Raw genomic sequence first — 10015 nt, 5'->3', positions numbered from 1 at the left:
AGTGACTAGTGGTGTACCTCAGGGCTCAGTGATTGGTTCTCTATTGTTTAATTTGTACATCAATGATACTGGAAATACCTTGAATGGAAATATTCACTTATTTGCTGATGATGCAAAATTGGGAAGAGCGATAATCAATTCAAATGATTGTAAACATCTTACAGGATAACTTAAATAGGCTGACGATATGGACTAAGGTAAATGGCTGTCAGTTCAATGTGGCTAAGTGTAAGGTGATGCACTTCGGGAGGGTGACATCGCATGCTGTTTACTATATTAACAGAACTGAACTGCAAGAAGTTGATGAGACAAGAGACTTGGGAGTTATTGTGGACAGAGAACTTAAGTTTAAAGGGCATATTGCAAAGATTGCCAAAACATCATATCAAATTACATGGTTGTTGTTGAGCAACACACTAACAAGCAGGGATATAAGGCATTGATAAGGCCGCATTTGGACTATTGTGCACAGATCTGGTCGCCAGGATTTCTTGATGATGCAGAAGTAGTAGGGAGGATTCAGAGGCGGGTTACAAAGATTGTTGCAGGTCTGTGGGATGTTCCCACTGATATGAGGATAGATTGATGATCTGTGGGCTCCAAAAACTAGCTGATAGACATAGGAGAGAAGACATGATAGAGGTATTTAAATTGTTAAAGGAATTTTACAGGATTGATACTGATGATATTTTTAAGACCAGTGCAGGAAGTGAGAGAATGAGGAGCCATCCCTGGATATTGTGTAAGAGTGTGGTTAACAAGGGTGTTAGGACTAAATTTTTTGCTTGGAGGGTTGTGAATGGGTGGAATGCTTTGCCAGAGGTGGTTGTGAATGAATTTAAGGAGAGGTATTGTATAAATAATGGTTAGTGTGTCAATGTCGGGTGTCCCGTGATGAGTCTTTTGACTCCATGGAAGCACCGTTAATATAATAATAATAATAATAATAATAATAATAATAATAATAATAATAATAATAATAATTTTTTTTTATTATGTCTCAGTATAAGTTACATACAATAATAATATTTACAGTATTTACAATAAGGAATATACAGAATTTTTTATTTTTTATTTTTTTTTATTTATGTCTCAGATGAATTGCATACATAGTTGCTGTTATAATTATATGTATATAATATTTATAACGCATTACAAGTGTGTATAACAGATACTTGCAAGTTAGTAATTTTCTTCCTCGAAGCTTAGCAAAGCTTATCTGAGGGAGATAATAGATGACAGAGGGTGGTGGTTTCATGGTTGTGTTCCTATAGTGGTCACAAGCCAGGTGTTGATTTTACTGTTTGTTGGTACATGCTTGAAAGACTTCGACTGCTATTACAGTTTAACTTGTTTTTTTTTTTTTTGTGCAAATAGGGTAGGATTTGGACGTGGTGTGTTTGTTTCTCACAGAAATAAGGCACGTAAGCTTACTAAAAATACACTGCCGTTTGAGAAGTTACAGTTGGGAATGACGCAACGTGTAATGACAAGAGCAAACGAATATGCGTTAGATCGCAGTGCATTTGTTTCGTTATCTAAAGTGTTAATCGAGAAATTCCAATTATTAACTATTTAATCAATATCAAAACATAAGCTGTAACCTTTAACATGTTGTACTGCATTTATATAATGTTGTAAGCATTGTTATTATTTATAAACACAAACAAAATTTAATATTTTCATTTTTTCCTTGGGGGTGCTGCAGTGTCGCAGTGCTTATGTAGGTTGCCACTGGTTTTATCTTATCTAAATATCTTATCTATATTAGTGGGGTACAATTCTAGCTTGCCTCCTCGTGGTGCAACCTGGGTCACAATAGAAAAATAGAGAAACTGACAGCCAGACCATTGTGCAATTGTGCAATCTCCTGACCATATTTACACATACAACTCATAACCCTCACAACGGTTCTTCGAACCAGCTGATAAGGAATATTGGACATAATATCCATATCTGCCAGTTAAATGTTGAGGGTATTAGCACATCAAAATATCAATGTCTTTCTAAACTTCTACGAGAAAAAAACTTCGATCTACTCTTCTCATTCGAGAATCACATATCGAAACTGAAGATCAAGTTAAATCTAGAGCGATAATCCATGATTAAGACATTCTCGGGATTACTTACAGTTATAGCTATGGCAACATAAGATATGTCCGAAATGATATTGAGAATGCTGTGCTGATATCCTCTTCTACTGATGACGAAATTCATAAGATCGCTGTTAAAATAACGGACATTACGATTGTGGTATATAAACCACCCCATCTTTACGGAATTAGGAACCCAAATTCCAGTAATAACATCATTTCCTAGACCAAGGAAATGTAAAACATATACCGGGTGTTCGGAATAAATTTGACAGTTTCGTAAGGAAAAAGAAAATCTTCTTTGTATCTATTAAATTTAATGAATTGACAAAAAAACATTACAGGCAGAGTTAATTACAATACTATCAACAAGATTTACTCAAAATAACCACCATTAGCATCGATCACAGCTTCAATTCTGCTTCGGAACCTCGAACAAGCTGATGCTACAGTCTCCCTGGGAAGGGCCGCAAAAACTGTTTTAATTTTATCCATTAACTGGGCTTTTGTATTACTGGAAGTGCGATTGGTGTCTTTTTCAACTGCGCCCCATACAAAATAATCCATGGGGTTAAGGTCTGGGGAGTTTGGAGGCCAAACATTTGGACTGGTGAAGTCGTAGAAATTTTCAGACAACCATTTTTGACTTTTCCCAGAGGTGTGGCAAGGGGCCGAATCCTGCTGCCATACATACGGCCTACCATTGGCTACCCTTGTTATCCAGTTAGCAACTCCACGAACAAAGCCCGAATTCCAATGCCAGGGTTCTTCAACACCTGTTCCTGCAGATTTGCGAGGAATTCTGCTGTACGAACGCAATCAGATCGTCTGCTAGGGATCTTTCTTCTTGCTACATCCTCGTAGTCACCATTGCAAGTCTCTAGTTCATGCCTGATTGTTTTTACTGTATTCAGGGAGCATTGGGCAGCAGTCGTAATATCCTTATTTTGATGGCGGGCACGAATCATCATGATACAAGTTATTCTCTTCCATGATTCAGGTGGGTTCCAGCTATCCATCCTTTCTGACATCTTGTATATGAATGAAGAAGGGTCCAAACTTTTAAATGAAGAGAAGTGTGTGTTAATACATGTAACTTACGGAAAAATATAATTAATTATAAATATGTCAAATTTATCCCGACACCCTGTATATTCAGGCAAAATACAAACACAAAATTTTTGACACGCATCAGACAGAAGATAATCATATTTTAACTTTTAGATTTTTAATCCAATTGACCACCTGTGGGGATAGGTCAAAGATATACTTAAAGTCACTGGATATGCCATCAGCTCGCATTCCTGTACTATATAGCGAATGGTTTGGGTCTCGGCTCCACAGGAACAGTGGGGATTTGGTATCTTACCCCACTTTTCAGCAGCCCGCAGTGAAGAGACGGCTGAACAAGTGCTGCAATCTCGTTGTCCCTGATCATACCACAATATTTTTAATGTCTGAAATAATATGGGTTCTGCAATTGATTTTCTTGAGTTCACGGGACAGAAAAACCTAGTTTCCGAGAAAATAAAACCTGCTCGTCCATGCCAGAGATCGAATAACTCGGAAACCAATCGAAAAAAGCTAATATTATTTATTTATTTATTTAAATATATGGGATGTCATTTTCTCCCCTTAAAGTATATTTTTAAGCATTATCAGAAATATTACGGACGAACAGACGAAAGTGATAAAAGAAAAAAAAATCAGCTAACGCCTTTTTATTCCTGTAAACGGGAGTAGGCGAGGCCATTTAGCCCTATCTAAATTTTGGAGACTGAGTGGGCAGTTCAATCTCCACTGGTACCAATCAGAGATAGATGGCCCAAGGCTATCACTAATTAAGCTATCACAGTGAAGAGAGACGGCTCAAATGTGCCGCCATTTCGTGGTCCCTAACCCTAACACAATATATTTAATGTCTGAAATATGTGGGTTCTACGGTCGATTTTCTTGAGTTAACAGGAAAAAACCCGAGTTTCAGGGAGGAAAAACCCGCCTGCCAGTGCCAGAGATCGACCAACTCGGGAACCGGTCGAAAAAAGGCTTAGAAAAATTTCCTCTAGTCGCTGACTAGACTCGAAATCAAGTCTTCCTTCGTGTGGCCAAGCGCCGTGGTGTGCAAACGCCACATCCACTGAGCTACACAGGCTCACAGACGAAAGTGATATATAATTTTGTAAGATGCGCCCGAAATCATTTTCAGCCGCATATTATGAACAAAGAAAACTCTACTTAATATAGTTATTCATGATAAAGTAATTATCATGAATTACTATTATATATTATATTATATATATAATTATCATGAATAAATATTAATTTAAATGGTAGTAACTGAAGTAGTGAGGAGTAAAATAACAACATTCATAATCGTATACTTATAGCACGATAAGTAATCGTTCTTGCACTGTACCGACCTCTAGCAAATAACTATGAAACTAAAATGACAAATATGGTTGCCAATACATGTATATTATATATCTTGAGTAAAAATGTCAATGTTGAAAAATTTCTTCAATTTATTGAAAATAATCATTACTATTATTATTACTACACTTTCAAGGAGACCAAGGACTCATCGAGGGAGGGCACCAAAACTCTTTCTAAAACTCTCTGTCTCCACTACTTTAACCCACCAACTATACTGAGCACCATTACCATCATCATTTATACATGTCATCTGCTGTCTACTACCATCGCCACTAGTATGTTTTGTGTGCTAATTTTGTGTGTTTTCTCATGGCCTATTTGTCTGTATATGCAGGATGAAAAATTGAGTTTCCAGGAGAACTACCACTGTGTAAGATCGGTTAACTCAACTTCACTTAAAAGAAAACTTATAAAGATTCCTCTGGTCATGACGAGAATCGAACTTAGGCCTTTTAATAATGCATTGTAAACATGGGTTGAAAAATACGAAATAAAATTTCAAATTTTATTATTAATGAGTCACATGTTTGTAACCAGTATAAATTGGAGGGATATGGTGCTCTCAAATCAGTGTAACTGTGACTGGATAAAATAGCTAAGAGAAGGAAACTGGCAGAGTTTGAAATATGTGTTGTAATAGGATGTCATGTCAGGCCTTTCTATTCAGCAAATTGTTGAAGAATTTGATCATTCCAAGTCAATACCTATTTAAAAAAAAACCTGGGCAAGCAGGGTTTTTTCTCCTGGAACTCGTGTTTTTCATTCTGTAAACTCAAGAAAATCGAACGTAGTACCCATACTATTTCAGTCAATAACATATCCTATTATGATTAGGTGCCAAGAGATAGAAGCACTTGTTTTATATTATTTTCATCGGATACCACTTATAATTAGTGATATTTTATAATTAGTGATATGATTAGTGATGGGCCAGCGATCTCTGAGTGGCTATCAGAGATCAATAGTAGAGATTTAACTGCCAACTCAGTCCCCAAAAGCAAGATAGGATTAAAAGACCTTGCCTACTCTCTATAAGGGAATTAAAGGTGTTAGCTGATTTTTTTAAATCTTGAATACGTTGAATTCCAACCGATCATTAGTCCCTTGTGATATCCCCCCCCCCCATTTAGTTTTACTCAGACACTCTGCTCCAGAATTAACCCTTACATTATAACGCCTTGGTGCCTGTGTAGCCATCTGGAATTGCATTTGTGTCCATTTAGCATTTTCAGAGAAGATAGCGAAGATAAGATGTGGAAAGGGATACTGCTGATGATAGCAGATGAATTGTACCCAAAATGAATAGGAGGTAAGCTAGCGGGTTGCTGTTAATTTGAAGCAGTCTGGTGTGAGATTAAGGCCAGTAAGATAAAATATACAGTTGTTGTAGTTTTGGCAAAGGAGTACCATGGATGATCTGGAAGACATGCATCGCGAAATTAGTACAATAAATACAAGTCGAGTGATTATTATTATGGGGGGATTTCAACTTTGGAGATGTAGACTGGAAGGAAAAAACTCATATGGCAAGAAGGAAATGGAATTTGTACACACCTATTGAGAGATAACTACTTGAACTAGCATGTGGTGGAGGAGACTAGGGGTGTGTGAGATGATTGGACCTGGTACCTTGTCATAGGATCAGAAGAGTTATTCATAACCAAGGTGACCACATTTCCTCCAACTGGTGATAGTGACCATGCGTTATTAACATGGAAGAATTTAAAACATGAGGAATATTCTCTCAAGAAGGGATATATGTAAAAATACAAGCCAGATTATTATGACAAGCTTAGTAAGAAGCTTAAATCTGTGCCATGGCATAAAACACTGCTGGATAAGGATGTTAGTAATGCTTCTAATGCTTCATCTAGAGCAAGGTTTCCCAAACTTTTTTCCAATGGCCCGGTTATTTTAGTACTTCATCTTCATGACCTACTAAAATTTTTATAGCCAATTGGTAAAATAAAACAGATTTGAATGTTCATGGAGTTACTTTATCGCGAACAAAGAGACCATGAAATGGCGATGCAGACGAGGATGGAGCGCGCCTTTCGTCTCTATTAATTAAATTATTTATTCATTAGTCCTGATTAAATGCTATTTACTTGTATTTTAGAGTTTCGTGAAAAAAAGAAAATCCAAAAATGAAACACCTAGGTTTTCGAGAGTTTTTTTAGGCGACCTGGCATTTGGCTTTCGTGACCAATCATTTGGGAAACGCTGATCTAGAGGATGTAATATTAAATTGTATTCCTAAGTTAAGGAAGGTTAATGAGGTAGGAGTTAGATGGATGAGTAATATCATTAAGCATGAGCTGCAGAAGAAGAAAATGCAGTGGAGGGTATATAAAGAGAAAGGTGACCAGCATGACAAGGAAGGAAAAATCAGATTATGAGAAGAATATAACCAAGCAGGTCAAAGGAAATCCCAAAGAGTTCTTTCATTATGTGGGAAGTAAGAGGAAGAATGATTATGGAAGATTAGTGAATGATAATGGTCAGGAGGTGACAGAAGCAGATAAAATAGTTGAGTTACTGAGAGACCACTTTGCAAGTGTGTATAATCCTAGTGAGGTTACTGCGTTAACGTATGTGACAAATACTAATGGAGGAAGGGGGTTGGTGAATTGGAGGCTCCTGAGTTATTGCAGAATCTCAATGTAAATAAGCTGTGGGATGGGATATCAACTCGGGTTTTGCGAGTAGGTGAAAGGGAACTGGCAATGCCTCTGACTAGACTCTTTAATTTAAGTGTCAACTCTGGTAGAGATCCAAGGGAGTGAAAAGAGCACAAAATAGTTCCCTTGGATCATGGAGGTTCTAAGACTGCAGTAGCAAATTGTAGACCAGTATCTCAGGTGTGGAGATAGAATTATTGCAAAATTGGTCAAAAGGAAAATTAAAAAATTGGTGGATAAAAATATTATTCTGTATGAGGGGGGGAAACATGGCTTTGTGAAGGTTTGTCATGGCATAGTAATTTACTATCTTTTAAATAATAGAACAATAATAAAGTTAGATAATGGAAATGGCTATGTGGTGATTCTATCTTTTAAATATTATTATTATTATTATTATTCAGGCCTCCATGGAGTCAAAAGACTCATCGTGGGAGGTCCTTCCTAAGAACATAAAGTCTGTCAAGACTCATCAAGGGGAGGTCCCCCCTAAGAAACACAAGGTCTATCATACCACTCCTTAAACTCATTGACCGTTCTCACTCTCACCACTCCATCAGGCAATGCATTCCATGGTTCAACCACCCTCCATGCAAAGAAACCTCCTCACCCTCTTGCTCACGGTTTCCTTTTATAACTTCCAGGAATGGCCTCTTGTCATCACTCCTTCCCGCTGTTCAACCAAGCGAAAGAACTCCCCAGTGTCAACCCTGTAACTACCTCTCAACAGTTTAAAAGTCTCAATCATATCACCTCTCCTTCTTCTATCCACCAAACTCTGCAGTCCACATTCCCTCAGCCGATCCTCATAATCAAAATTGTACAGTCCTGAAACCATCATTGTCATCCGTCTTTGTACCCTTTCCACGGTTAATTTATCCCCTTCAAATCCTAGGGACTAAACCTGAGAACAACAGTCCAAGTGTGGTCTGATCAGAGACATAAAACGGAATGATAACCCTTTTATCACTGCAGGTCAGTGTCCTTCTCATAATTGCAGCAATCCTCTGTGTTACCTTCACCACCTTTGCAATATGTCCCCTAAATTTCAGGTTTCTATCAATCATCAAACCCAGATCTCTTGTCTCCCCTACTTCCTCCAGTATAACTCCTCCCATAGAGAATGCAGCATTCCATCGATGTTTCCCAAACCTCAAGACCTTACATTTTGCTGCATTAAACTGACATCCCCAATTCATTTTCCCATCTATCTAGCTTATTCAAATCCTCTTGCAGGGCTATCACATCTGCACTATTACTAATAATCCTTCCCAGCTTCGCCTCATATGCAAACAACTGAATATCCCCTTGCAATTCACTGGCAATTTCATTGATATAAAGGTTAAACAATATAGGTCCTAGTACTGAGCCCTTTGAACCCCACTTATAACCCTCTGCCTCCTTGAAACTGCTCCACCATACACAACTCTCTGATACCTATCAGACAGCCAATCCTGAATCCAGTATCCAGTCATGGTACAGCAACCAATATCCACTACTCCACATTTCTGGCAGTTTTCGTCACACACTATCACGCAGTCTTAAAACGTTGAGATAAAAACATTGGTTCACTGTAAAGGAGGGAAAAATTCTTAGTGTACAAATCCACTGTTATAAAAAACAAACAAATCAACATTATCTTGAAGTTTGATTGAACTTGGCTTGAGAGAATAATACATGGAACTCTCTTATGCAAATTAGAAAAAATGGGGATGGATATCACACTGATTAAGTGGATAAGAGGGTGATGCTGAACAGATATATAAACGGGGGGAGAATCAAAAGCGAAAACATGATTAGTGGTGTGCCACAGAGTTCAGTGCTAGGACAATTGCTGTTTAATTTGTACCTAAATTATATAGGAAATAACTTGAAAGAAAATATTCAGTTGTTTGCTGATATGCGAATTAGGGTAGACTAGCGGTTAATCAATGGAATGTGGATATCAGCTGTGCGAGCTGATATCCACATCGCATTGATGTGGATTAAATTTTCCTGCATGCTCTCTTGTAGGACGATTTAATAGGCTCTCAGTATGGGCAAAGGATGATAGGTGACAGTTCAATGTGGAAAAATGTAAAGCTATGCATTTTGGGATAAACAGATTACAAGATGTCTATCATATTGATAGCATTGTAATAGTGGAAATAATGGAAGCTAGATATTTAGTAGGGGTAGTAGACAGAGAGTTAAAGAGAGGACATATTGCTAAGGTACCCATAAGATTACTTGATTATCTAGTCACACATTAACAAGTAGAGATAAGGAAGTTGTTGTTCCTTTTTATAAGGAATTGATACGTTTACATCTAGATTGTTGTTCCTTTTTATAAGGAATGATACATTTACATCTAGATTACTGTGCTCAAGTCTGGTTTCCTGGATTTGTTGGAGATGTGGAAGCGGTGGAGTGAATTCAGACGCGAGTGACCAAGATGGTGAGTAGTCTGCGGAATTTTCCTTATGAGGATAGATTGAGTGTATGGATTTCTTAAGTCGGTTGATAGGAGAAAAAGAGAGGATATGATAGAAATATTTAAGTTGCTTAAAGGGTTTTATAGGATAGCTTCAGGGGAAATGTTTCAGCACTTGGCTAGAGGGACGAGGATCAGGGGTCATCCCTGGAAGTTGAATAAAGGTATGTAAGGGCTAGATTTTTTTCTTGGAGAGTTTTGAATGAGTGAAATGAGTTGCCATAGTCAGTTATAAGCGCTTTGTCTGGCAATTGATTTGAGGAAAGGTATGATAGATTGTGTGGATAGTTTGGGTCTTCCGCGATGAGTCTTCAGACTCCATGGAGTCGATCGCA

This window comes from Typopeltis vanoorti, chromosome 3, assembly GCF_054136105.1.
Source record: "Typopeltis vanoorti isolate ZY-2024b chromosome 3, IOZ_Tvanoo_1.0, whole genome shotgun sequence".
Taxonomy (NCBI): domain Eukaryota; kingdom Metazoa; phylum Arthropoda; class Arachnida; order Uropygi; family Thelyphonidae; genus Typopeltis; species Typopeltis vanoorti.
The sequence above is the reverse complement of the archived record's forward strand: the minus strand, read 5'-3'. Positions refer to the sequence as shown.